The following is a 15,152-nucleotide window of genomic DNA, read 5'->3' as shown; positions in this document are numbered from 1 at the left end:
TGTCCATATTTTCATATCAGATTAACTGCTAATTGACTATACATCATAAAATGACTTTTCTCTTACAATATTCTGATCAATTATACTAATATATAAATAATATTCATTTCTAATACACAAATTGTTGTTGTTGTTGTTTAGTTGCTAAGTCCTGTCCGACTCTTTTGCGATCCCATGTTCTATAGCCCAACAGACTCCTCTGGACATGGGATTTCCCAGGCAAGAATACTGGAGTGGGTTATCATCTCCTTCTCCTGGGGGTCTTCCTAAACAAGGAATTGAACCTACGTCTCCTGAATTGACAGGAAAATACTTTAGCTGAGCCACCTGGAAACCTCAATAGACAAATTATTTTCAGTCAAATAAGCAGTTTGAAACTTTTCCATGAAAGGGTCCTGCTGGGCAAAGGAGGGATAGGTGTGGGATGAAAGAGCTAGAACTAGCTGTATGTGATGGAAATAGAGCCAGATTAGGTCATTACATGGACTTCAAACTATATGGCAACCTGCATAGGAGAGACAAAAGTGCGTTTGGGGAAATACATCCAGCTACAACAACAGAGGTCTTGCAGTAAACTCAGAAGATTTGGTGTCAATTATACAGTGAAATATAAATTGGAATCAGAAAGAAAGGAGAAAGTTGCATGAATATATATATATATATATATATATATATATATATATATATTACCATATGTAAATTAGATAGCCAGTGGGAATTTGCTATATGATGCGAGGAGCTCAACCTAGTGCTCTGTGACAACCTAGAGGGATGGGATTGGGTAGGTGATGGGAGGGAGGTTCAAGATGGAAAGGACATATGTATGCCTGTGGCTGATTCATGTTGATTTATGGCATAAACCAACACAATATTATAAAGCAATTACCATCCAATTTTTAAGTTTAAAAAATTAAAAAAAAAAGAAAAGAAAAAAAGAAATGCAAGTGGCCACCTAATCACTGTGGACAGTGACTGCAGCCACGGAATTAAAAGACACTTGCTCCTTGGAAGAAAAGCAGTGACAAACCTAGACAGTATATTAAAAAGCAAAGATGTTACTTTGCCTACAAAGGTCCATATACTCAAAGCTATGGTTTTTCCAAAGCTATGGTACAAGTGTGAGAAAAGTAAAAGTGAAAGTCATTCAGTCATGTCAGACTCTTTGTGACCCCATGAACTATACAGTTCATGGAATTCTCCAGGCCAGAATACTGGAGTGGGTAGCCTTTCCCCTCTGTAGGGGATCTTCCCAACCCAGAGATCAAACCCAGTTCTCTCATATTGAAGGTGGATTCTTTACCAGCTGAGCCAAAGGGAAGCACAAGAATACTGGAATGGATAGCCTATGCCTTCTCCAGTGGATCAAGTATGAGAGCTGGATGATAAAAAAGGCTGAGGGCCAAATAACTGATGTCTTCAAACTATGGCACTGGAGAAGACTCTTGAGATCCCTTGGACAGCAAGGGAATCAAACCAGTCAGTCCTAAAGGATATCAACCTTGAATATTCATTGGAAGGACTGATGCTAAAGCTGAAGCCTCAATACTTTGGCCACCCAATACAAAGAGCTGACTCATTGGAAAAGACCCTGATGCTGGGAAAGATTGAAGGCAGAAGGAGAAGGGGACAACAGAGGATGAGATGGTTGGATGGCATCACCAACTCAATGGACATGAGTTTGAGCAAGCTCCAGGAATTGGTGAAGGACAGGGAAGCCTGGCATGCTGCAGTCCATGGAGTCCCAAAGAGTCAAGCACAGCTGAGCAGCTGAACAACAACGTAATTACATTAAAACAGAAAAATAAAACAGACAATCTAGTAAGTAGAACTGTCACATGGTCAAAGGAAAAAAAGCAATCTTCAAGCTTGATTAGTAGTGAGATATTTTTTAGGAGGAAGACTAGTATCAGAAAGCAAGGAGATTATATTTTGGATTTTTGTTACATCCTCTTCAAAGAGAAAATCCTGGGATATTAAAAAAACCTGGAATGCTCTTTCTTCCGTAGCAGTTCTTCATACAATTCCTTTTGTATGGCCTTCTTTATTGTTCTTTTAAAAAATGTTTGAAAGGCTTCTTCCTATTTGTTAGCTGGGGTCACTAGCCCTGCTTTGTCTGGTTTTGGCTTCCTTACCTCCTCATCTGTGGGTGGAGTGGGGGGATGCAGCACTTGGAGCCAGGAGACAAGGAGAGGCAGAGTAGGTCACCCCTTCTCGTGCTGAGATGTGGATCCAGGTTCAGAACTACCCAAGGCTCCTAGATGCACACCATTCAGTGGCAGTTGCAAAGCCACAGTTGAGGAGCTGCACAAGCCAGTGTGGGCACTGCTCCTCCATGGGTAGTCCAAGTGCCAGCACCTCTTCTACAGGGACAAGCAATTGGAAAATAGATAAATTTTACTTGACTGTGATACTGGACTGAAGTTGCTTTCCTGGTGGCTCAGTACCACCAGCTGGTGTCATGTGTCATCACCTGTAAAAGACACAGGCTCAGTCCCTGGGTCAGGAAGATGCCCTGGAGAAATAATGGCAACCCACTCCAGTATTTTTGCTGAGAAATCCCATGGACAGAGGAGCCTGGTAGGCTATACTCCATGAGATTGCAAAACAGTTGGACACAACTTAGCAACTAAACAACAACAATTGGACTGAATGACAATTAAATTAGTAGTTCTTCTGGACCCTGACCTTCCCAGCACATCTAAACAGACTGAATTACAGGCCAACTCCAGTTCTAATAGTCCACCTAAAGTAAAGAGATCCCTTCCAGTCAGCCATTTGCATCAACTGACAGTTTTCTTATTGATCTTGGCATTGAACTATCCAAGTGTGTTTTGATTTCTTTTAATCAAGTACTTGGTCATGGGAAGCTCTTCTCTAAATGTGGCTACAGGCATTTCCTAGAGATACTTCAGGTTTGGTTCCAGACTACTTCAAGAAAGTGAATATCACAATAAAGCATGTTGCATATTTTTTGCTTGTTTTCTAACATACAAAAATTATGTTTACACTCTATTGTAGTCAATTAGGTATACAATAGCATAATGTCTAAAAAAAAAAAAAAACGTTTGTAACTTGATTTAAGATTGCTTTGTTCACATCAACTGCTGAAGGGCTCATCTGAGCCTTCAGCGGGTCATGTTCTTTTTGCTGGCCCATCAGGGTGGTGGTGGTTGTGACAGTTTCTTAAAATAACAGTGAAGTTTGCCACACGGATTGATTCTTCCTTTCACAAACAAGTTCACTGTAGCATGTAAGGCTGATTGATAGCATTTTACCCACAGTAGAACTTTTTTTCAAATTTGGAATCAGTCCTTTCAACCCCACCACTGCTTTATCAACTAAGTTTATATGCCATTCTAAATCCTTTGTTGTCATTTCAACAGCTTTCACCAGAAGTAGATTCTCTTTCAAGAAGCTTTATTTGCTCATCCATGAGAAGCAACTCCTTATCCAATCTAGTTTTACCATGAAATTACAGCAGTTCAGCTGCCATTTTAGGCTCCACCTGCCATTCCAGTACTTTGTTTCCATCGTATCTCCAGAACTTCCTCCAGTGAAGTCTGAACTCCTCAGAGTCATCCATGAGGTTTGGAATCAACTTCTTCTAAATCTTATTAATGTTTATATTTGATACTTTGATTTCTTCCCATGATCATTATTTTTCTTAATGGTCAGTTCTTTCCAGGTTTCCAGATGACTTTGATAAGATCCATTGGAGGAATCACTACTATGGCTATAACCTTATGAAATATAAGTTACTCCTTAATCCATGGGCTGCAGAATGGTGTTGTGTTAGCAGTCATGAAAACAATGTTATCTTTTGGAATTGGAGTTTTCTCCAGATATATGCCCAGGGACAAAGGATTACTGTCTAGAATATATGTATAGAACACTTGCTAAGGACTGAATATTTATATCTATTCAGAATTCATGTGGTGAATCCATAAATATCAAGGTATTTGGAGGTGGGATCTTTGCAGGATAATGAGGTTCTGATAAGGTCATATGGTAGAATCCCTATGATGAGGGCAATGTCCTCATAAGAAGAGAGACTAGACCATGCTCCCTCTCTCAGTATATCTGTTTCTCTCTCTCCCCCTCCCTTCTGCTCTCCCCACTCCCTTTTTTCCACTTCTCTCCCTCTTCTCCTTTTTCCTCTCCTTTCTCTCTGCCATCCAAGGACAAAATGACAATATGACTATGGGTAAATCAGGAAGGAAATCATCAGACAGTATCGACAAGCAGCTTCTTCATGAATTTCTTAGCTTTCATAATTATGAGAAATAAATATTAAAGCCACACAGTTTAGGGCATTTTGTTATAGCAGTTTGAAGTGAGACAATGTTCAAAACTCAGCATAAACCAATCAAGCAATTTGATGATAGGCCAAAGATATGAAGAAATAGCTTATTGAATATGACAAACAAATGGCAAGTAAGCGTATGAAATTATTCTCAATATCAATCACTAGGGAAATGAGATGAAAATGACAATTAAATATCATAATACACATATTAGAATGTCTACTTTTCTTAAAATGTGAGAATATCAAACTCACACAGTTCAGTTCAGTCGCTCAGTCGTGTCTGACTCTGCGACTCCATGAATAGCAGCACTCCAGGCCTCCCTGTCATTCACCAACTCCCAGAGTTCACTCAGACTCACGTCCATTGAGTCGATGATGCCATCCAGACATCTCATCCTCTGTCGTCCCCTTCTCCTCCTGCCCTCATTCCAGCCCAGCATCAGAGTCTTTTCCAGTGAGTCAACTCTTCACATCAGGTGGCCAAAGTACTGGAGTTTCAGCTTCAGCATCATTCCTTCCAAAGAAATCCAAGGGCTGATCTCCTTCAGAATGGACTGGTTGGATCTCCTTGCAGTCCAAGGGACTCTCAAGAGTCTTCTCCAACACCACAGTTCAAAAGCATCAATTCTTCAGCACTCAGCCTCTTCACAGTCCAACTCTCACATCCATACATGACCACAGGAAAAACCATAGCCTTGACTAGGCGAACCTTTGTTGGCAAAGTAATGTCTCTGCTTTTGAATACGCTATCTAGGTTGGTCATAACTTTCCTTCCAAGGAGTAAGCATCTTTTAATTTCATGGCTGCAGTCACCATCTGCAGTGATTTTGGGGACCCAAAAAATAAAGTTTTACACTGTTTCCCCTTCTATTTCCCATGAAGAGATGGGACCGGATGCCATGATCTTCGTTTTCTGAATGTTGAGCTTTAAGCCAACTTTTTCACTCTTCACTTTCACTTTCATCAAGAGGCTTTTTAGTACCTCTTCACTTTCTGCCATAAGGGTGGTGTCATCTGCATCTGAGCTTATTGATATTTCTCCCAGCAATCTTGATTCCAGCTTGTGCTTCTTCCAGTCTAGCATTTCTCATGATGTACTCTGCATAGAAGTTAAATAAGCAGGGTGACAATATACAGCCTTGACGTACTCCTTTTCCTATTTGGAACCAGTCTGTTGTTCCATGTCCAGTTCTAACTGCTGCTTCCTGACCTGCATACAGATTTCTCAAGAGGCAGGTGAGGTGGTCTGGTATTCCCATTTCTTTCAGAATTTTCCACAGTTTATTGTGATCCACACAGTCAAAGGCTTTAGCATTGTCAATAAAGCAGAAATGGTTGTTTTTCTGGAACTCTCTTGCTTTTTCCTTGATCCAGAGGATGTTGGCAATTTGATCTCTGGTTCCTCTGCCTCTTCTAAAACCAGCTTGAACATCAGGAAGTTTGCAATTCACATATTGCTGAAGCCTGGCTTGGAGAATTTTGAATATTACTTTACTGGCATGTGAGATGAGTGCAATTGTGCGGTAGTTTGAGCATTCTTTGGCATTGCCTTTCTTTGGGATTGGAATGAAAACTGACCTTTTCCAGTCCTGTGGCCACTGCTGAGTTTTCCAAATTTGCTGGCATATTGAGTGCAGCACTTTCACAGTATCATCTTTCAGGATTTGAAATAGCTCCAATGGAATTTCATCACCTCCACTAGCTTTGTTTGTAGTGATGCTTTCTAAGGCTTGCTTGACTTCACATTCCAGGATGTCTGGCTCTAGGTCAGTGATCATACCATCGTGATTATCTGGGTCATAAAGATTTTTTTGTACAGTTCTTCTGTGTATTCTTGCCACCTCTTCTTAATATCTTCTGCTTCTGTTAGGTCCATACCATTTCTGTCCTTTATCAAGCCCATCTTTGCATGAAATGTTCCCTTGGTCAAACTCTCACAAGGACATGACAAAGCTGAATCACATGTACATTGTGGTAAAAATGTAAAATGATGCAGCCCTTATGGAAAATAGGCAGTTTCTTGAAAACTAATACCATACAGCCCAGCTATTAAACTCTTAAGTCCTTATCCTGCAGAAATAAAAATATGTTATCACATGAAAACAATGAAAGAATATGAGATAAAATATACTCAAAATATCCATAAATATTATCCAAAACAAGAAAATATGTCTATTTGTTAAAAGTAAGAATTTTATGGAAATATATAAAAATATTATTAGAGCCCATGACACAAACTATATATTATAATATTTCTCCACGGATGTCCAATGAGAAGTAAAAGTCAGTATCATTAAGAGGTCAAGTGTTTCTAATTAAACTATAAATCAGAGTAATCAATCACATTCTCAAATGAAGTTCAAAAAACTTGACAATATTATTTTGAAATTATTATGGAGGATCACTAGGCTATTAACAGGAGAAACTGATGTTTTAATAAAATCTTAAGTATGTTTAGTAATTAAAGCAACACTGTATCGGAAAAGAAAGTGACTAATAGTCATACAAAATAGAATAGAAACCCAGGAACTGTGGAAATTTGAAATTTCACCAGAGACAGCATAAAAAAAAAAAGGTTGACTAGTTATTTAATTGTTCTAACTTAATCAATTATAAGTATTTGAAAAATAATACATCAGATATAAGTCTCAAAAAACAAACATGCACATACTTTAAGTAGGGTTAATACCTAAACATAAAATGAAAACTTAAAATCCTTTCTAAAAAAAGTATTAAGAATGTGTTTTATTTTAGAACAGAAATGTTTTTAACCAATAAAAAAAGGTATTTGTTGAAATAAACAGCTTTGAGGCATTCTGAATAGTAATAAAATATTATCATAGTCATATGAAGTGAAAATAAATTGTTAGTCGCTCAGTTGTGTCAACTTTTTGTGACCCTGTGGACTGTATCCTACCAGGCTCCTCTGTCCATGGAATTCTTCCAGGAATAATACTGGAGTGAATAGCCATTCCCTTCCCCCGGGGATCTGTCCAACCCAGGGATGGAACTCTGCATTACAGGCAGATTCTTTACTGTCTGAGCCACCAGGGAAGCTCCATCATAGTTGTATACCACAGTTTACAAAAAATTCTCAAAGAGTGATTTCTTTTTCCGGCAATCACCAAAAGTACTCTTTTAATTTATTATGTACAAAGATTAGCATAGTTAAAGAAAAACACACTGTGGATTTCTTTACATAGATTCAATTATTTTACTTGTCCCCTTTTGGATATGTTCATAGATCACATCTTCAAGGTAGTAGTTAAAAAACAGTGGGCAAAAACAGTCAGACAAAGTGAGTCCTAGGAAGATTTGAACTGAAATCAGCCTGTCAGTTTGATTTTACCAGCAGCAAAGCAGAAAAAATGTGAAAGTCACTCAGTCATGTCTGACTCTGTGACCCCATGGGCTAAACAGTTCATAGAATTCTCCAGGCCAGAATACTGGAGTGGGGAGCCTTTCCCTTTTCCAGGGCATCTTCCCAACCCAGGGATCGAACCCAGATCTCCTGCCTTGCAGGCAGATTCTTTACCAGCTGCGCCATGAGGAAAGCACAAGAATACTGGAGTGGGTAACCTATCCCTTCTCCAGTGGATATTCCCAACCCAGGAATAGAACTGAAATCTCCTGCATTGCAGGTGGCTTCTTTACCAGCTGAGCTACCAAGGAAGACCAAAAATGAAAAATATGGGGAAAATGAAAAAAAAAAATGTAAAGCAAATTTTTCATTCCTTCCCAATAGAATGTTGGGGAAATCTCTTACATTTTGTACGTCAGTTTCCCCAAATATTATTAGACCAAAGAGACTAGTTGAGCAACAAAAGTTCTGAACTGAGTCAGGATGGCCTTCTAGTTCTGGCTGTGTTCCTTACTTTTTCCTCTGATAATGGGCAAGTCATTTGTTTCTTGGTACATCAATTTCCTCTCTTTGTAAGATGAAAAGTTTGGGTTACATAACTGGTTCTCAATCAGTTCAGGCTCAACACTCTGTTTCAAATATATAGTAGACTTCGTTTTTTATCGTGAAATGAAAATAATAAAGATGTAGTTTACCTGTGTCTGGAAAAGGGGAGGGTTATCCACTCCAGTATTCATGCCTGGATAATTGCATGGACAAAGGAGCCTGGTGGGTTGCAGTCCATAGGGTCGCAAAGCGTTTGACAAGACTGAATAACTAACACTTTCACTTTCATTTACCTACGTGTGCGTGTATGCATGCTAAGTCTCTTCAGTCATATTCAACTTTTTGCAACCCTGTGGACTATAGCCTAGCAGGCTCCTCTGTCCATGGGATTCTCCATGAATACGGAAGTAGGTTGTCATGCCCTCCTCACCTACGTATGCAGTTTTAAACAAAATAAAGGTATTTACAATAGTGTGTAAAAGATACGAAAATAAATATTTATAGCGAAAATAATGTGTAATAGCTAAATGCCTACATTAAAAGACTCTCCTTAGAGGAAGATATAGAATGAGTTTCCTAGATAATATCAAGTCTAAAATCTTACTTAAATATGCATTCAAAACTCTTTTGAATTTGACATTATCACAATAACATATATATTCAAAATATAAATATATATTTACTATATAAATATATATATTTAATATATAAATTTAAATATATATATTTAAATTTCACCAACATGGATTTCAAAAATTCAACAGTATCTTTTTATATCCCAATTAGTATAAATTACTGTTTATTTCTACACGCTTGTTGATATATGTTCAGATAATCCAAACTCTAAAGCAACAGAAAACATCTGTACAATTAGGAATCTGATAAAAAATATCTTACTCCAGAGAATGAAAGCTTTGTTAAACTATTGACCATCACAACTGGTAAGCTTCTATGAAGCTTATCAATTGATAAATAAAGCTAGACTATCCTAGACTACACATATATTCAGCTCTCTTTTGAACACTTTCAGGAATGTTGATCTCATTGATTCACATGCTTTCAAGAGGCTTTGAGAACACCAGAAATCTGAGAATTCTTTCAGAGTTCAACATTTTCACCTGATTTTTGTAACACTTTGGCAGAAACTGCTCTCTCAGTCCTTCCGTAAATGTGGCCAGGTAGGATACTAATAGGACTTCCCTGCTGGCTCAGACGGTAAAGCGTCTGTCTACAATGCAGGAGACCGGGGTTCAGTCCCTGGGTTGGGAAGATCACCTGGAGAAGGAAATGGCAAACCACTCCAGGACTATTGCCTGGAAAATCCCATGGACAGAGAAGCCTGGTAGGCTACAGCCCATGGGGTCGCAGAGAATCGGACACGACTGAGCGACTTCACTTTCGCTTTCAGGATGATAATAGTCACAGTCAAGATAACTTAAAGAATTGAAAAGGACAGCTTTCATCTATACATCCCCCTACTCCACGGGAATATATATTTTCCCCTTTCCATATCCAGCAGCAAAGGGTTATATAATTTGTGACTCTATGATGCATGGTGGTTCTCCAGCATAAAATTATGCTTTTCACCTAAGGACTTATTCACAGAACATATAAAGTACCTGGAAGGCCCTGCTATGAGCAAGACTGCTTGCTTGTGCTGAACCATATTTGCATCTCTCTAGACTCACAATGCAATTGCTTGTTCCCCTGATTGTTTTATTTGACTAATGACTTTGCAGTATCACATTCAATTGAATAATTATACAAGGAGAGATGCTGGATGCCCATCTTTGCTAGATTGGAATAATTTATAAATGCAGTTTTTCTATTCCATTAAGCAGTACCACCTTTTAATGAGACATACACACAACAAAGCAGACAGAATGATATGTCAAAAATAAAAGAACAAAAGCACAACCTGTGTAGGCAGAAATGCTAATGGGATATCTGTCAGGAAAAGCAATTTTATTTATCATCACAGAACCATATAACTGAAAGAAACCCCAGTATAGCCTTAACATACACACACACACACATACTCATGAATGACCTATTTCCTATTTTGCATAGATGATTAGTAGCAGAGTCAAGTGTAAAAATTTTAGAACAAGATTTGGTTTCCTACTGAAATAGCCTGGGACCTGTCCTCAGAACATGGATATGTGTGCTTACTTTTCTTGGGAATTTAAGGGAAAAATTATTTCATTTTTTTTCCCTATGTTCATGCTCTCAGTATGTTCTCCTGTGTGTGTGTGTGTGTGTGTGTGTGTGTTTCCCCATATTGTCCCTCTTTAAACTCAGTTTAAATCTGACAGCCTGGTGCTATTTATGAAGGCCCCATTGGGATGACAGATGGCAAGACTATTCGTCTCTCCTGTGGGTGCCTGGCCATGGGCCATAGGTTATTCATTTATGGTTTTTAGTTCAAGTGTGAAATGAGAATTATTTATAACAAGCTACTTTGGAAAGAGCAGAACCTAATTCTAAAATGGCCTTAATTTAAGTATATCTGCAAAATTAATTAGGGAAAAGTAAAAATATTTTACATTTTTTAACCAAATGTTTACATTTAAAAAATATTTTTACTTTTCAAAAATTTAGATTTTTTTGTTTTAAAAAATGTTTTATTTTTAGTTTTTATGTATATCAGATCTTTAATTAGGAAACCATTCCAGAACTATACTAACTGTATATTTAAATCAAATAGTCAGATACCTGATGTGTCTTTATATATCTAGAGTTTTGTATCATGAGACAGTTATAAGGATCATGTCACTAATTTAGGTAAATGGCAGTTTATTGTGTGTGTGTATATATATATATATATACACACACACACACATAGATAGAGATACTGCATTAAAAAAAAACAATCAGTTGGTATTATAAACTAATGATGTACTGCCTGTGCCGTGTATGTGTCAGGTACATACTGTGAAAATCAAGATTGAAAGATTGTTAGTTTTTCCCAATTCCACTTCATCCAGAGCACCTGTGTTTTTATCTTGTTTATGAAACAAGGCCTAATCATCAGAGATGGGACAGAGTTTTGAGAAAATTCCAGCATTTATCAAATCTTCAAAATTCAGTCACACTGGTAATATCTGGATTTCCTGGAGGAAGGATTCTGCATATATATTGTCAAAAACGTTTCTTTATTTCAGGACCCAAACGTCTTTGTTGGAAGATGTCTCTAAAAAAGAGCCCAAGAGGAAGAATTACTATTTCACATTGGAACAATGATCACTGTTGTAGGGATGGGTATGGTATCAGAGTTACCATTCACTGATTTCACTATTTCACTGATTTCATTATTGAAAAGATGCAGAACACAGCTTCAAGCATCTTTCCAGAGAAGGTACTTTTTCTGTGTGGATAGAGCCCACAGTGATTTTAGGGCAGAGAATTGCTGGGTTGTCTGGTAATCAGTGGCCAAGGAAAATGAAGGCAGTGGGAGAAGTCAATTTGGAAAGGGAGGCAAAGTAGTTTGTTGGGTATTTCCCAACCAAAATGGGTGCTCCCAAGAGTGAAGAATGGAATGCTTACTAGTGATATTTATTTTTCCCTAGGGAGGACTTCCTAGTTTTATTCAATAGTTAGAAATATTTTATTGCTTTGTGAATGTGTCAAATTTTTAAGATGAGAAAAAGAGATTCCTTTCAAAAGTAATGCCAAAGAATGCTCAAACTACTGCACAGTTGCACTCATCTCATACACTAGTAAAGTACTGCTCAAAACTCTCCAAGCCAGGCTTCAGCAATACGTGAACTGTGAACTTCCTGATGTTCAAGCTGGCTTTAGAAAAGGCAGAGGAACCAGAGATCAAATTGCCAACATCTGCTGGATCATGGAAAAAGCAAGAGAGTTCCAGAAAAACATCTATTTCTGCTTTATTGGCTATGCCAAAGCCTTTAACTGTGTGGATCACAATAAACTGTGGAAAATTCTGAAAGGGATGGGAATACCCAACCACCTGATCTGCCTCTTGAGAAATCTGTATGCAGGTCAGGAAGCAACAGTTAGAACTGGACATGGAACAACAGACTGGTTCCAAATAGGAAAAGGAGTTCATCAAGGCTGTATATTGTCACCCTGCTGATTTAACTTCTATGCAGAGTACATCATGAGAAAAGTTGGACTGTAAGAAGCACAAGCTGGAATCAAGATTGCCGGGAGAAATATCAATAAGCTCAGATATGCAGATGACACCACCCTTATGGTAGAAAGTGAAGAGGAACTAAAAAGCCTTTTGATGAAAGTGAAAGTGAAGAGTGAAAAAGTTGGCTTAAAGCTCAACATTCAGAAAATGAAGATCGTGGCATCTGGTCCCATCACTTCATGGGAAATAGATGGGCAAACAGTGGAAACAGTGTCCGATTTTATTTTTTTGGGCCCCAAAATTACTGCAGATAGTGACTGCAGCCATGAAATTAAAAGACGCTTACTCCTTGGAAGGAAAGTTATTACCAACCTAGACAGCATATTGAAAAGCAGAGACATTACTTTGCCAACAAAGGTCCATCTAGTCAAGGCTATGGTCTTTCCAGTGGTCATTTATGGATGTGAGAGTTGGACTGTGAAGAAAGCTGAATGTTGAAGATTTGATGCTTTTGAACTGTGGTGTTGGAGAAGACTCTTGAGAGTCCCTTGGACTGCAAGGAGATCCAACCAGTCCATTCTGAAGGAGATCAGCCCTGGGATTTCTTTGGAAGGAATGATGCTGAAGCTGAAACTCCAATACTTTGGCCACCTCATGCGAAGAGTTGACTCATTGGAAAAGACTCTGATGCTGGGGGGATTGGGGGCAGGAGTAGAAGGGGACACCAGAGGATGAGATGGCTGGATGGCATCACTGACTTGATGGACATGAGTCTGAGTGAACTCTGGGAGTTGGTGATGGACAGGGAGGCCTGGCGTGCTTCAATTCATGGAGTTGCAAAGAGTCAGACACAACTGAGCGACTGGACTGAACTGAATGATAAGAAAGAATATTTGGAAAATGGTACATACATAAAATAGAGTTTTATCACCATCATTATTTTGTTATTGTCCTGAGTAAGTATTGTTTCTCTCTAGTCATAAAGTGCAATACATTATCATAATAATTATACATTTATAAAGATGACCTTTGTAAATAAAATTCCCAAACTGCAAAACAGCTTGGAATTTTTGGCCTCAGGTTGGTCTGCATTTCAATCCTAGCTGTGCAATTGAAATAAATATGTTATTTGGAGCATAGTTCCTAAGCTCTCTATATAATGGTAATTGTTGTGAGGCAAACTCTGAATAGCAGTTGCCTCTGTGGTAAGTACTCAGTTAGCACAGTCATAACAATTGAAAATGTGTACTGAAAGAGGAAAACACATTTTCCCACTGAGGCAGTCTGGGGAGGACAACTTTAGAAACCAGTCTTCACAGCCACATGGAAGTTCTACCACAAAGACAGATATTATCTATGCATAATTGGCACCTAGTTTCTTTTTTACAATTAGTAGAGCATGGACTAGTTAATTGGTTAACAGTTCTTCCTGCTGTGTTCATTTTCATCCACACATGCCTATTTTAGAGAATTTCTCAGGGTATTTTTTTATCATTGAAATCATATAATTTCTGATATTTAGAATTTAGGCAGCAGCTTAATGAATTTCTGTAAGATTCATTTCCAAAACATGGAATTTGTGAAATGTTAAAGTATGTCTCATTCATTTCAGAAAATGAACCACCCTGGTGTTGAAATTGAATAGTCATATCCAAAATGTCACAAAAGGGGCCGTTTTCCTGTAATACATCACTTTTCTGTTTAGATTGAAAGTGATAAAGAGGGCAAGGCAAATAATAGATGGTATGCTTCATTCTGAGTGCTTTTTTACTCAAAAGAAAAAAGAAAAACTCACAGCCATCTGTTATCTATGTGTCAGTTTGTTGCAAGTGAATGACATTTTTCTTTTTTATTTGAGAAGAAATTTATGGAAAAGCTGAGCAAAGTTAACTTTAAAATATATGGTAATATTAATAAAGTACCTATGTAGATATTAAAGCCTCATTATGTTTTGCATATCTGGACTTGGATTAGGTCTTTAGCTGTACTATGTAAGCTGCAGAACAATCATTCCTACTCAAAGTAACGTGAAGACTTAGATGGAAATGGCAACCCACTCCAGTATTCTTGCCTGGAAAATCCCATGGACAGAGAAGCCTGTCCTACAGGCTTCCAAGGCTACAATCCATGGGGTCGCAAAGAGTCGGACACGACTGAGCAACTTTACTTTTCTATGAGGGTAAGAGGGCTTCCCTGGTGGCTCAGTGGTAAAGAATCCACCTGAAATCAGGAGATGCAGGTTTGATTCCTGGGTTGGGATGATCACCTGAAGAAGAAAATGTCAACCCACTCCATCATTCTTGCCCTGGAAGACAAATGAGCTTGGCGGGCTACAGTCCATGGGATCATGAAGAGTTGGACACAAGTGAGCAACTAAACAATGACAATACAGAATGTTAAACATATTCTCTGGAAAGTTAAATGATATTAAAATATATTTATTTCTGCTTTTTTGCCATCCATTTTCCTAAGTGTCCATTTTTTTTGTATTTGTATATTTTATATTAAACATCCTAAAAATTTACAGAAAATCATAAACATTCAGATAGAAGTTAAATGTGCAATTAGAGAAAAATGAAGGCTTCCCTTCTTTTCAAATTAGACCCTACTTGTTCCTGGAGGATTGACTTGACAGGTAAATGGTTCAGAGATCAGAGAAATGATTCCTTCCTTCCTGTTATCACTAGGATATGAATGTATTTTATTATTTTTACTACAGAGGAAAAACTGGTTTGACATAATTGGGTATAAATTCTTTCCATTATACATAATCCAGATCTTTTTCAAACAGATACTAGACAGCAGTCAGTGTTGATTTATATGTATTGGAATAGATACCA

Source organism: Bos grunniens, chromosome 11 (assembly GCF_055505025.1).
Source record: "Bos grunniens cultivar Pamir isolate PY7600 chromosome 11, Bosgru_T2T1.0, whole genome shotgun sequence".
Classification (NCBI taxonomy): Eukaryota; Metazoa; Chordata; class Mammalia; order Artiodactyla; family Bovidae; genus Bos; species Bos grunniens.
Note: the sequence above shows the minus strand (reverse complement) of the source record.